This window comes from Miscanthus floridulus, chromosome 5 (assembly GCF_019320115.1).
Source record: "Miscanthus floridulus cultivar M001 chromosome 5, ASM1932011v1, whole genome shotgun sequence".
In the NCBI taxonomy this organism is placed as follows: domain Eukaryota; kingdom Viridiplantae; phylum Streptophyta; class Magnoliopsida; order Poales; family Poaceae; genus Miscanthus; species Miscanthus floridulus.
Genome location: NC_089584.1, coordinates 9,753,727 through 9,768,596, shown reverse-complemented (window position 1 = coordinate 9,768,596; position 14,870 = coordinate 9,753,727).

Below are 14,870 nucleotides of genomic sequence, written 5' to 3'. Positions count from 1 at the left end.
ATGATGAATGGTTGGATCAAGATCATCATGCACAACATGGTCTTCATCTTCGTCCTCAACGGGCTTTACTTCACCAATAGCAAGCTTCTTGATTGCTTCGTGTGGAGCTTCATCATTACCTACATTCTCAACATTGACTTGCTCTTTTTGAGAGCCATCGGTTTCATCAAAAGTCACGTCTACCACGATTTCAATCAAACCGGTGGTTTTATTGAAAACACGATATCCATGTTCGTTAGTACCATAACCAAGCATGAAACCTTCATCAAACTTTGGTGCAAACTTAGAGCTTTTGGATTTCTTATTAAGTATGAAACACTTGGATCCAAAAACTCTAAAGTAGTACACCTTGGGCTTTTTACCGGTTAGAAGTTCGTAGGCAGTCTTTTCTCTTTTCTTGTGAAGATATAAACGGTTGATAGGATGGCATGCCATATTGACCGCTTCCGCTCAATAGTTGGTTGGAGTCTTGTACTCATCTAACATTACTCTTGCGGCTTCTATGAGCATTCGGTTCTTCCTCTCCACAACACCATTTTGTTGTGGAGTGTATGGAACCAAAAACTCATGCTTGATTCCTTCTTCATCAAGAAACTCTTCAATGTTGGTGTTCTTGAACTCCGTCCCATTGTCACTTCTAACTCTCTTGATTTTGACTTCAAATTCATTTTGGGCTCTTCTTGCAAACTTCTTGAAGATACCTTGGACTTCACTCTTTTCACGCAAAAAGAATACCCAAGTGAAACGAGAATAATCATTGATAATTACAAAACCATATTTGTTACCACCAATGCTTATGTAAGCGATGGGTCCAAATATGTCCATGTGAAGCAACTCCAATGGCCTTTCAGTTGTCACAATATTCTTGATGGGATGTTTAGCTCCAACTTGTTTTCTCGCTTGGCATACGCTACAAATCCTATCTTTCTCAAAAGAAACATTTGTTAGTCTAAGGATGTGTTCGCCTTTTTAAAGTATGGCCAAGTTCCTCATCCCAACATGGGCAAGTCGGCGATGCCATAACCAACCCATGCTAGATTTTGCCATTAAACAAGTCTCGGGATTTACTCTATTTGATGTAAAATCAACTAGATAGAGTTTTCCTTTTAAATGACCTGTAAATACAATAGAGGAATCCTCTCTTCTATAGACTTCCACACCCTTATCCATAAAGAGACAATTGTAACCTATTTCACAAAGGAATCCTCCCTTGCTTCATGTGGCATGAGCTGAGGAACACCATGGAGGATGGGAGAAAGGGGATACCCTATGCTCCCTATCTTATGTTTATGATTGAGAGGGTCACTGGCTATAGATTTGAGAAAGATAGTTGTAGGGTCGAGATGGCGGACTAGAGGGGGTAAATAGTCATTTCCAAAACTTAATCGCATCGGCTAACTGAAACAAGTGCGAAATTAAAACTATCGGTCTAGCTAAGACTACACCCCTCTATTTAAGTTATCAAGCACCTTGTAAAGATCCTAAATAAGCAACTAAGGTGTCAGGCTAGTTAGAGCTAACTTAACCAATCTGGCTTGCAAGGTCACACAAACCTATGCACCTAGTACTTCACACAACCGAGGGAGCTCCTACACAATCTAGTAAGCAAAAGCACAAAGCCACCTAAGATTACTAGCAATGCTCAATAACAAGGCAACTAATGCCAAATTAGAGAGCATAAATTACTTAGCTACACAAACTAAGCAACATAACTAACAAAGTTACTAAAACCAAATTAGCCATGCAAGGGAGCTACTTCTATACTACACAAGCAAGAAGGTAACTAGCAAGCTACTAAAGCTAAATTAGTCACAAGAGCAACGACACAAGCATAGTGTAAATGAAAGTAATACAATCTTGTGTTGCGCGGAATGCAAACCACCGAGAAGATGATGAAGACAATGTTGACACGGTGATTTTCTCCTGAGGTTCACTTGGTTGCCACCAACCTACGTCCCTGTTGTGTCGACCGCTCACTTGGTGGTTCGGCGGCTAATTGGCATCACCCGCCAAGTCCGCACATTGGGAACTACAAGAACCTTCCCACAAGAGAGGGTAGCTCAATGACACGCTCTACTAGAGTTGCTCTTCGAGATCCCCGTGGGGTGAGCACAATCCCCCCCACAAATCCTCCTCCGAAGCACTGCACAATCTTCTTGTGTGCTTCAACAGAGTCACAAGCCACCAAGCCATCTAGGAGGTGGCAACCTCCAAGAGTAACAAGCATCATCGGCTTGCAACTCGATCACCTAGTGCCACTCGATGCAACCTCATGATGCAATTGCACTAGAATCGCTCTCTCACACAATTGGATGATCACTATCAAGCATATGTGAGATGGAGAGCTCCTAAGCACACCTACACAAGCCACCAAGGCTCTAGGGTGCTCAGCCTTTGGCCCAAGGCTGACCAAGGCTCCTATTTATAACTCCATGAACAAATAGAGCCATTGCCCCTTCATTGGGCACAATTCAGGGCGACCGAACATGCTGGTCATGATGACCGGATGCACCCGACCAGCATCTAGTCACTCCTAGCCATCCACGTGTCGCCCACTTTTAACTGAAAGCCGCTTGATCTCAACGGTCACTGACACCATCTCAACGGTCAAGTGACGACCAGACGCACCACATGTTAGGACCAAATGCACTGGTGCTAGCATCCGGTCATTTCTAGAGAGCTCCCTGAGCCTCTGTTTTGTGACCGGGCATGTCTGGTAGGTCACGATCAGACGTAGCATCAGCGGTCGGCCCTTCTCTTCTCTGTGCCACCACGTCAGCGGGACTGGATGCATCCACCACATGTTTGGTCATGCCGTAGAGGCAGACCGAGAGCACCTAGGGTTAGGCACCGGATGCGTCCGGTCCCATGAGGACCAGCGTCCGGTCACATCTGTGACCTGTTTTGCCTCCATTTCTTCACCGAGTTGATCTGTTTCAACTCCAACTTCTTCTCCTTTACAAATATGCCAACACCACCAAATGTACATCACCATGTGTATCTGTGTTAGCATTTCACAAACATTTTTAAGGAGTTAATCACTTAATTCACCACGCCACTCGATCCTAACATGTATGCAAGGTTAGATCACTCAAGTGGCACTAGATGACCGATATGCAAACAAGTTTGCTCCTCTTAATAGTACGACCATCGATCCTAAACTCGGTCATCAACTTCTTTACACACCTATGATCGGTGAAGTGAAATACCCTAGGTTATACCTTTGCCTTGCGCATTACATTCCAACTCCTCCAATGTCGATGCAACACATGCATCAACATGATCAACAATGATATGATCCACTCTATATCATCACGTGACCATATTAGTCCATCGATCTTGACTTCACTTGCTCTTCACCGTTGTCTTCATCCATTGGTGCCAAGTCTTGCTCAAGCTTCACCGCCATGCGGTCCATCACTCCAAAGCCTCTGACTTGCCCTTCACGCTTGTAACTGGTCCATCAAGCCAAGTCATGTCTTGATCTTCTCCACCTTGATCACATGACTCCATGTCATGTGTCATGTGCAATAAGCTCCTTCATCATCACATGTGTGAGCTTTGCAACATCTTTGAGCCATCATCACCATCATGGCATATGTTGCTCATACACATGTACCCGTGGACTAATCACCTGTGTATCTCACTTAAACACAATACTCCACCTAAGGTTGTCACTCAATTATCAAAACCAAATAAGGACCTTTCAATGGTCTTCACACCGTCTATAAAATTGAGAAGACCCGAGGGGTAGGTGCTAGCAGGGCAGTGAGACGCTCTCCATTAGTTGAGGACATGCCTGAGTCGTCCTGCTCTAGGCCTCGCAAAGAAAAGAAGATAGAGAAATTTGGGAAATGGATCAAGGCCATCTTCACCACGTGCACCTATGCAGTGAGGATAGCATATCAGGACCGGTTGAAGAACCGTGAAGCCAATCGGGAGGCTAGAGAGTGTGCAGGGCTACCACCTCTTTGTCTAGTTCAGTCACTGCTAAGGTTTGATGACCTCCCTAGTCTTTCTGAGATAGATTTAGAGGATGAGGAGGAGGAGGAGCTAGAGTAGCCAGAGCTTGATCCACACACCAGTTTGAGATCCACCTTGCAGTCCATGAGGAGGAGCACTAGGCATGAGCGCCACATTTTGACCACTCATCGCCAAGGGAGGGCGGTAGTGTCTTCTTCTTCCTCTAACGATGACGACAACGATGATGGTGGAGAGGAGGATGTTGCAGGTGCTAGTGGAGCTGCTGGTGGGGATGATGTCGATTGGGACACCATCCAAGAGGATGAGGAGTGAGTGTTGGTCTTTCTTCTTTTCTTCTCTTTTTGGTGCTTTATGTCAAAGGGGAGAAAATTAGAGGCCATGGAGGTTGTTGCAGGTAGAGTTATGTTCGTATCTGTTTAGAGTAGTCTTCGTTAGGTGAGAGTTTGAGAGTCCATTAGAAACTCTATTTATGTAATAATGCTACTTAAGTACTTTATATATGTGTGGGATATGGACATATATTAATCTATGACGTCGCTTGTGATACAATTGTGCTAGAATATATATCTTTATATGTATCATATGTTGTGTGGTGCCTGTTCTTATCTGTGTTGTTACAGCAAAGTCGTGGGCTCCATCTCGCCTGACCTCCTGGCCGCGGGCTCCATCTCGCCTGACCCCTTGGGTGCGGTGACAGTTGGGGGCTGGGGGGATATATATACCTTTCCCCTTCCTCCCCAACGGCCCTCTACCTCTTCTTCCTCAATTCAGCACATCCAAAACAGAGCAGGAGCTCTCTCTCTCTCTTTCCCTCCATTGTTGACCTCAAGCCCCCAAGCAAATCCATTGATTTTCCCATCAATCCTTGTGGAAAAAGGGTCCAAAACTCAATTAAAGAGCAGCTCTATTGATTCCTCAACTCTAAAGAGCACTTGGTTCATGTTTTGACCGGCGGTTGTGTTTGTTACTCTTGGATCTTGGCTCCTAGCCAGTTAGAGCGTCGCTCGTGGAGCTTGCCAACTTGTGTGACAGCCCCGAAAGATTTGTAACCATCTCTTGAAGCTAGTAAACTCACCCCTCATCTCAAGAGTTAAGTCTCTTGACTTGAGAACGAGTAAGGGTTGGAAAGCCCTAAGCCTTAGTGGCTAACCTCAACAACGTGGAGGTAGGCAAGCCTTGGTGGCGAGCCGAACCACGGGATAAATTATTGTGTTACTTGTGTTTGATTTACATTACTTGCATGATATATTATGGTTGAGGTGATTTCTAGGGTTTTTAGTCGATCTAGCTCTTGATCTGTGATTGTCATACCTGTAGTAAGCTAGAAAATTTCTTCAATCTCATGGATTTTGAACTGTGGTTCGAAGTTGCCTGCAGGTGCGACAGTACAGTTGTTCTGGCCTGGTAGTGCCGCAGTCCGACAGTGCCGCCCTCCAGAGTGGCATTGTCGTAGGGTGAATTTAATAAAAGTTTGAGTGTTTGTTTTGACATGCCTATTCACCCCCCTCTAGGCCAACCAGAGACCCTACAAAAATAGAACCAAGCGGATGCACAACAGAGGAACGTGCAGGGCAGATAAAAAAACTTGCAGACAAAAACATTAGGAACGCGAGGACAAAAGGATGTATATTTTCCTAATTTTTACTCTTATTTTTGTTTTGTATTTAGATTAGGATTAGGATTCAATATCAAACACGATCAGGTCTATTTTGATTAGGATTCTATCTTGTATGAGCATGAGTTATTATATATATAAATTTGGACGGAAGAAACTCTTCATTGTCCAGTAGTTAGTGGGAGACGGACAAAAAATGGATGGACCCAAAAAATTAGGTTGAAATTTTGCTTCTTTATTATTAGGTATAGATATAGATATAGATTTATTCCCTCCGTCTGTAAACAACTAAACTTTTTTACATTTGATTGAATTTATAGAAAGGAACATAAATATTTATAACATCAAATAAGTATATTTTAAAAATATATTATATGTTATTTCTAATTATACTAAATTTTAGTGTTATAAGTCTTATTGATCTTTTTATAAATTAAATTAATTTTCTTAATTTTAAGTTTGGCTTAAAAAACTTTAGAAATGAATTTATTTAGCGACAGAGCTAGGGAGCTCGGTCCTATATAGTATATAATACTCTATTAGTCTAGACAGGCGACCAAGTGAAGCGGCAACTTGTAGGACATCGCAGCCTCCGCAGACCGTCCGATAAGGGGTATAATACGTCCCCACATCCCTACCAAGTCATTCGCCGTCGAAGCACATGTAGATGAGGAGGTAGAACATGGCGGCGTGACAGCAGATGGAGCGCACCTATGTCTCGAACTTGCACGTGTGCACGTATGGAAACAATCTAAAGCAGGTCTAAACTTCTTGATGGATGGTCTATTTAGATCTAAGGGCCAATTGCTAGCTAATTAAAAGTTAGCTACAATGTCCTCCGTATCAAGCAGGAGGACTAACAGATGGGTTAATTTTTTAGCCAAGTTTTCAATTTATAGCTAACTAACTAGTCCACCATAGCTAATTTGGATTAATTTTATCTAAACAGGCCCAGAGTCTCGTGTGCACCTAGCAAAATTAGCACAGTTCCGATTGGCACGGGTACGTCCGTGTCTCTGTCGCACCCTCCCTACCAACTCCCGGTGATATTTTTTGTTTCTTTGGGATTGTTATTCTTTGACTTGCTTAAAATAAACGTTGGCAAAGATACTACGCCATTGTTTAGTTCCACCCCAACTTCTAAAAAGTTACTAAAGTACTTATCACATCGAATGTTTGCGGCTCATGCATGGAGCATTAAATGTAGACAAAAAGAAAAACTAATTGCACAGTTTGGTGGAAAATTGCGAGACGAACGTTTTGAGCCTAATTAGTCCATATTTGAACACTATTTACCAAATAAAAACGAACGTACTACAGTAGCCCCAAAATCCAAATTTCTCTAACTAAACAAGGGCTACGGCTGTTGCCTGGGGCAGGACGACAGCTGGCTCCACGCCCTGGTCCGCGTCTGCCTTGACAGCCTTCTGGATGTCAAGTGAGACAAACCCGCTGTCCGCCCTTGTCCCAAAAGCAAAAGCAGCTGCCTGCTCCTGTAGGGTAGGGTACCCTCCTCCTCCTGTGGTGCTTCCACTTCCTCCACTTGTCCCCACCTCCCGTTTTCCCCACCGCAGCCCCGTTGCCTTTTATTATTATAATAAAAAGAAAGGTAAATACACATGGCATGGTATCATCAGATTGAATATGATGGATACAATATTTTCAGTTAGATTTATCATCCACAATAGTTTAACTTCACTTTAATTTATTTTGTATGTCATTTATCATTACATGTTGTCGATGTTTCGTATAAGCACCGGCAAGTAAATTTATAGTAATGCGCATTAGGCTCGGATGGTGCGCTAAAGGACACAAGATTTATACTGGTTCGGGCCGAATGTCCCTACGTCCAGTTTGTTACTGCTCGTGTTATTAGCACCGTGAACGGTTTGTAGAAGGGGGTACAAACGATCGAGAGAGGGACTGGTCCCAAGTCTCTGATGAAAGTGTTGAAAGGAGGCCAAGAGCTTTGTAGCAACTTGACTGTATGTGTGTGTGTCTTGTGTTGTTCGGTCAAAAGTCCATCCCTTTGATGGGAGAAGCGCATCCCCTTTTATAGATGAAAGGGCTGGCTTTACAAGGATGAGGGTTTTACCTAATCTTGTGGCTCACGTCTACGCGGCCTGGTTCTTCATTCTGATGAGTGCGAAGGAAGATAAGCGCCTACAATACTGTCGATGCCTCTATAGAAGGTCAGGTTGGTTACAGAATGCTGCCTTGCGCAGGGTATGGGTTGCAGCACAACGGTTTGACTTATGAGCCTCCCCAGCCTTGCTCCGCACGCCTTCTGGCTCCTAGGAGTCTTTGTCGGAGGGACGCGGGGTCAGGGTCCGGAGTAGCGCCGTGGGCAAGCTGTCCTGACTTGGTGGACCTGAGGGGTCGGGAAGCGGGCTCCGCTCCCTTGGGTCCATATCGCGGCGACGGAAAATCCATCATTCGTGGAGATAACAAATTCTTTTCTGGAGCGTAGCGGTTGTCGTATGTCTCTGTCGGGTTCCGTGTCCCAGAGCTGAAGGCGGCGCCCACAACTCTACAGGGCGAGGAGCACGCACCTGTAATACCTTTTGGGCTTTGTGGCACCTTGAAGGGTCTAAAGCACCTGTCCCATCGTTTCCTGGCAGTACTTTTCCTGCCAGGGCGCAGGGTATGGTCCTTGGAGCCATGGTTGACCCCGAACGTCTTGTCTTGCCCAGTCCTTATCTCCCGGGCGAGACCGAGCCCGCCCCTTCGGGGTCAGGCGAGGCGGAGTCTATCCCTCCGCCCTCGGGCGAGACCGAGCCCATCCTAAAGGCGTCGGGCGAGACGGAGACTAGCCCTGAGTCCTCGGGCGAGGCAGAGCTGTCTTCAAAAGGCATCGGGCGAGGCGGGGTCGGCGTCGGGCGAAGCGGAGTCTATCCCTTAGCCCTCGGGCGAGACCGAGCCTGTCCCAAGGGCATCGGGCGAGACGGAGACTAGCCCTTAGCCCTCGGGCGAGACCGAGCCCGTCCCAAGGGCGTCGGGCGAGACGAAGACTAGCCCTGAGCCCTCGGGCGAGGCAGAGCTATCTTCAAAGGTGTCGGGCGAGGCAGAACCAAACTCCTGTCATTCGAACAAGGGACGTAACAGCGCCATTATCCGTCCAGAAGTTTTTAACGTTCGGTGGTTATTGGTTCCACCATCTAGGGTACCCCGGTATTAGGTCCCCGACAGTAGCCCCCGAGCCTCTAGGTGATTCGAGTAGAACCGCCTGGAGGGTGTTTTTTGATTTCATTGAAGTTACTTTGCCAGAGGGTGCGCGCGAGCGCACCTGATGGGTGTAGCCCCCAAGCCCCGGGTGATTCGAGTAGAGTCGCCCGGGGGGTTGTATCGGTCCCTTCGCAGGTAAGGCTGAAGGACTTAGTTTTTCGTCAACTGGATGTTTTTCCGAGAGGGTCGTGGCATCCCGTTCGCGGGGAACTCATTCAGGGCTGACCTAACTGGTGCTTGCGCCCTTGATTTTGGATCGTTCGCGGACCCTTACTCGGTTGGGTCGGCCACCGAGCTTCTGGGCCCTAGGTGGGCCAAAGAGAAAAAAGGCCTTCGTGGCTTGCGTTTCCTAGGTGGGTAGAGAGTCCGGATTCGCCTGGGGAAGGTGAACCGTCCATCGTGATTTTTGGGGTGAGAGGATAGGGACTGCGGGCGCATGTCCCGCGACATGACGCGGTGGTGCACGTGGCAGGCCTGGAGATTGAGGCGGACGGTTGCCCTTCTCGCGTCCATCGCCCCCTATAAAACCATGGGGTTCGCCCCCACGGTTTTGTATTTCGCTCCCCTGCCTTTGCGTTCTGAAACATCCGCCGCCAATCGCCCTAGCCTCCTGCGCCCGTATCGCCACCATCGACCGGCTTGCGCTCGTGTTGCAGCCGCCATTAAGCTCGCGCCCGCCCTTCTCCCCAATTGCTTTAATGGAGTTGTGGGGCAGATCTAGCATCACCTCACGGCATTTGGAGGGCCTCGTCCGTCGTGGCCTTCTCCGCCCACTGTCTGCCGTTCAGGAGTGGCTGCTACCTGGCGATGAGGGTGAGCCGGTGCCGCCCGAAGGGTATGTCGTCTCTTTCGCCATCTTCCATGAGCGGGGATTCACGGTACCCGCGCATAGATTCCTTTGGGGACTGCTGGATTATTATGAGGTGGAGCTGCAGCATCTAACTCCCAATGGGGTTCAACACATGGCAACGTTTGTTGCCTTGTGCGAGGGTTTCCTGGGGATCGATCCCCATTTTGATCTGTGGCGATATTTCCTTAACATTAGTTTGTCAAAGAGGAAGATTGGGGGGAAAGATGTGAACGCGCCGATGGGATGTGCCAGCATTCATCTGCACCATACCCGGTCGAGGGGTTACCTATACATGCGTCTGGCGACATCCAACAAGGGATGGCACTCGCAGTGGTTTTATGTTAGGGATGATGTGAGTGCCACCCTACCGAGGTATACTGGATGCCTTATTGAAGATGCTCTGGAGTCGTGGAGCTAGGGCGTCTAGTCCAAAGACAAGAAACACATCTCCGACCTTCTTTCTGCCCTCCAAGCCCTGAAGGATCGGGGTGTAAAGGGGACGGGGATTATCGGCGCCTATCATGCGAGGAGGGTGGCGCCACTGATGGCGCGCGTGCTTCCCCTGCATCGGATGATGCCCGGGATGTCGTTCGAGGGGACGGTGCTCGTTAACGAGGCACTCCCTTTCTCGAAAGTGGCGCAGCGCATTAAGGAGGTGACGGAGCCGATGAAGGATTCCACGGGCAGGGTCCTCGACATTGTGTATTCGGTGCCCAGACATCCCCCAATGCGGCCGGAGCCTGGGTTCTTTGAATTCGTAAGCCTTCTTCTCTCGTGCTCTTTTGTTTTTTCTGAATCTCTATTTTTTGATACTCACCTTCGTGACATTGGAACTAGTCGAGGGGGCTAGTCTTCAAGGACAGTCCGGTTCCGCTGCCCAAGGACAAGGCCGTGGCAGCGGCGAATCGACTCACGGCCGAGCGGGACAAGAAAGCAAGAGATCAGATGAAGAAGGCGAAACGACTGAAGCAGGAGGCACAGGATCGGGGAGAGGACGTGAGTAGTGAGGATGACGATGACGATGATGATGATGATGACGAGGTAGCCATAGGCATGGATTGGGATGTCCTGGAGGATGAGGACACGCTGACAAGTGGCCACCCGTCCGTGCAGGGACCCTTCCCTTTCCACGCGGAGGGAAGTGAATCGATGAGGTCGGTGGAGGCCGGCGAGTCCGCCGCTTCGCACGGCATGCCGGCCGAGGACCGGTGGATGGGGGAGGGTGGGCTTGCTACTGTCGACCCCGAGGTGATGGTGGAGGGGAGTGGCTCTGGTGCCGTGGCCCACAAGACGGGGGAGGGGAGTGGCTCTGGAGCCGCGCCCCACGAGACGATGGAGGGGAGCGGCTCTGGTGCCATGCCCCATGAGGTGAGTCCCCTTGCCCCAGAGCAGGGGGCAGGCTTGAAACGGTCTCGCCTAGACAAGTCAGGGCATGGATCCATCCCCAAAACGCTTCCGCTGGCCAAGGACGTCAACATAAGCTGCTGATTCCCTTGTTTTCATCCTTCTTTCATTTCTATTTTGGCCTAATGGTTATTGCCTTTGTGTAGGTTTTTGCGGACGGGTCACCCCCTGGGGGTGGCGCCCAAGAAGAGCCTCGCCATTCAAGCGGAATGGATGGCGTCGCCTAGCATTACCCCTATTTCGGGCAAGAGTGGTGCCAATGTTGGAGCCGCGTTGGCCGACCTGATGGCGTCTGTGGTGGCGCCCATGCCCGCAATGGTTACCGAGTAGGCGGCTTCCTCCATGGTGGATGTGGTACAACCGGCCGAGGGCCGCATACCACCGATGGAGGTGGTCATGACCGTGCCAAGCCAGGATCAACCGGGCGCAGCCGTGGTGATGCTTGAGGACGTAGTGCAATCTGCACCACCGGGGGCCCAGGTGGATCCGCCCGTGCCGCTCGAAGCGGGCCCGATGGAGGAGGGTCCGGTCGGAGGGTCCTCGAGCATGGCGGTGGTGCCACATAGGGTCAGAAGGGAGCCGAACCCGACCCCCTTGTCGGGAGGAAGCCGCTGCCCCATGCGGGGGGAGCCGCCGCTCCAGTGGATGGCCGCCTGGGATTCGACATTGGCTCTTCTCTCGCTCGATGATCATGCCGAGAGCATGGAGTGGGAGGGTCTTGACATCGGGATTTCGACCATGCTGGACGCCCTAGACCAGGCCAGAGGAGCCCTCCATGAGATCGTTATCCCTACTACTCAGGTATTTGCTGGGTTTTCTTCTTTCTTCGCATGTTTTTGTGTTTTCGCATTTCTGATACCAGTCTTCTTCCTCTTCAGATTCTTGTTGCTCGTAGCCGGAATAAATCCCGATTCCTCCGTGAGCAGAAGGTAGAGTGGGATCACCTTTCTGAGGAGGCCCGGCTGCGAGCAGACATGGCCACCCAGCTTGCTACCGCCCAGGAGCGAGAGGCCCAGGCGCGTCAGGACGTGGAGGAGGCCCACGGGATGTTTCAGGATTTGTCGACAAGGTCAAAACTAGATGGGGAGGAGATCACTAGGCTCCGAAAGGAGCGAGATGAGCTGCTGTAGAGGAATGCCGCGGCTAATGAGAAGGCCGGCGAGGTTATGAAGGAGCTGGAGATGGAACGGGACCTCAGGCGGAAGGCCGAGAGTAGGGCCATGACCCTTCAGTAGAAGGTGGATGAGGACGTCGAGGTGGTCCGCTCTCTTCGGGCGGATCTCGGTGACGCGGTGAGCCGAAGGTTGAGCGCTAAAAACATCTCCGTCAAGCTAGAAAAAGAGCTTGCCCATGCACAAAGGACCCTTCAGGCTGAGAGCGATGAGCACGATCTTCTGCAAGCTGCGGTCAGGGTGGTCCTTGATGCCCTGAAGGTGGTAGAGCCGGTAGAGACCAGCCCGCTCGCGGCTCGTGCCGCAGGTATCATGGCTCAGGTGGGCCAGCTTAAGGAGAGTCTTTTCACGCCGGGATCACCCAGGCCTTCACCATCGCCTATGCCCATTACGAGAAGGAAATCAACCTGAAGGTGATGAGCGAAGGTTTCCCATCCACCTATGAGGATGATGAGCTAGAGGCAATGGAGAAGATGGTTGCTCCCCTTGTGAAAAACCTAGCGGATAATCTGAAAGAGATGGTTCTCCCTTCGCGGGAGTAGTTAGTCGAATAATTTTGAGAACAACTTATATGTAATATGTGAACAAGTGTTGGTATTTTCGAGTCTGGACGCAGTTTCATGATTTTGCTTGGTAATTTCATTTTGTTTGATTTTTTGTGATCTTACCAATCTATTCCCTCGAATCTTGCCGCTGGTCTTGATGCGAGGAGATTGTTTCGAAAGAAGGAAGGGAGGTAGCCATACCTTAACTAGCCCCCGACTAAGGTTCGACCCCCTGCATTTGCTGGGGTTGGGGGTTACTGGAGACCAGAACCATGGTTTTTGTGATAGGGTCGATGAAGTCCTTGGATGGCATTGCAATATTCCCCGCCCTGTCTTCCAACAGAAATCCCCAACTGGGGACTCTATGGGCTCGGCAAGGTAGGGCCTTCAAACCTGTGTCCCTGCATTGATTGGCTAAGCCCCCGGGCCTTGTCAGGGTCTGATAGGGGTCGGTCGTAATTTGCGTGTTACCCCGTCCTCAATTTTCGCAATTGGAGGGGCTGAGTAAATGACACTTGCCTCGACGGCTTGAGTATCGCGCTCAACGAGCTCACTAACGGGTACGTTCGTGTGGAATCCGAGTACATCAGTTGCTGATGGGGTCGGTAGAGCCCTCTGGTGGCACTCCACAACTTCTTAACCTGCCTCCCGACAGATGCCCAAGCCGTTCGATAGGCTCAGGCAGCCCGATGGCCTCTCCTCGATGGAGATTCTATGGGTTTGGCTCGGGGTTAGAATCGAACGAGAAAAGGTTGAGACGTCCCTGTCCACTTCTGAGCGGGGTCAGGTAGGGCCGCTGGGGCTTGTCTCAGTTATTTCTCCCTGGCTCTGTTCGGCACGAGGTGGCCTCGAGCCCTTCGCGGGCCAGCCTTCGAACCTCGGCCTGCTGCCGCCTATATCGAATGAGGCGATGGCTATTTCGTGATGCAACACGAAGCGTTGGGACATCTTGCATATGTATAATATAATTGAAATGAAGGCGGGGTTGGTAATGTTACCTTGGCGGTATGAGTGATGGAAAGCTCCTACCAGATATGTCCGTGTGGGGTTTGGGCCCTGATGTTTGTGATGAGGTTGGAGTAACCTGCATAAGAATCGCTGTTCTTTGTTTTTCGTATCTCGGTGGCGGTCCGAGCCATTTAATTGACTTGGGCAGCCTGACAGCTTCTCCCTTGGGGGAGATTCTATAGGCGGACCCCTCCAAACCCTTCTTGAGAAGGCAGGCATCGAAGCTGGAGACGCGGGGGGTGTTGAGTATGATTTTTCTGGTGAATAGGAACACCGTAGCTACCGAGGCGTAGGGTCTGCTAGTTCATCCAGTTTTACTCAAAGTTTTATGCCCGTATGTCATGCCCTTAGTTTCAAGCATACGGAGGGGTTGGGTAAGGAGGATGTCTAGACTGGTAGACATCCTCGGCAGCCCCCGAGTGATATTCATGTCCCCACCGTTTGACGGGGTCGGAAGCTCGAGAATGAATTTTAACGCGTAAAGTAAGAAGGCAGAGATGCTTATCTTTCTTTGGACGTTCGTTCATCGTCTCTCCTAGACCGAATGGCTGGCCCAGGAGATCCGTTGGGGCTCCGCTTCACAGAGGTCTTGTCATCGGATCGTCCCATGGTCCTGCCTAGGGAGGCGAAGGGTTGTCTGCCCACGTGGGCACCTTAATTGCCACATCCGGAGCGGGTCAGTGGTGGGCCATACCTAAGCAGTGTCCAGTTTGACTAGGGGAGGATGCCTCATCGACCGTGGCATGTTCCGTCAGTTTCAGCGCGTCCCCTCAGGTATCTATCAGCATTAATTCCGTATTTAAGGAGGGGAAGGGAGAGGGTTTTTTATCCAACCTTTCACCTTTCCTTAGCTGCAGCGCCTCCTCTTTAAATAGGGAGGGGGAGGGGAGTTCTCATCCCACCTCTTCTTCTATCTTTGAGCCGCTATCTCTCCTTCTTCTCCCTTTCCGCCGAATGCGTCCGTGCGTCGCGGCGGTTCCTGAGTGAGAAAGAGTAATACCAGAGAGAGAGAAAACTCACAAATTTGCTTGTGAATCTAGAGCATGATGTCAAGCCGGAGGTTATCC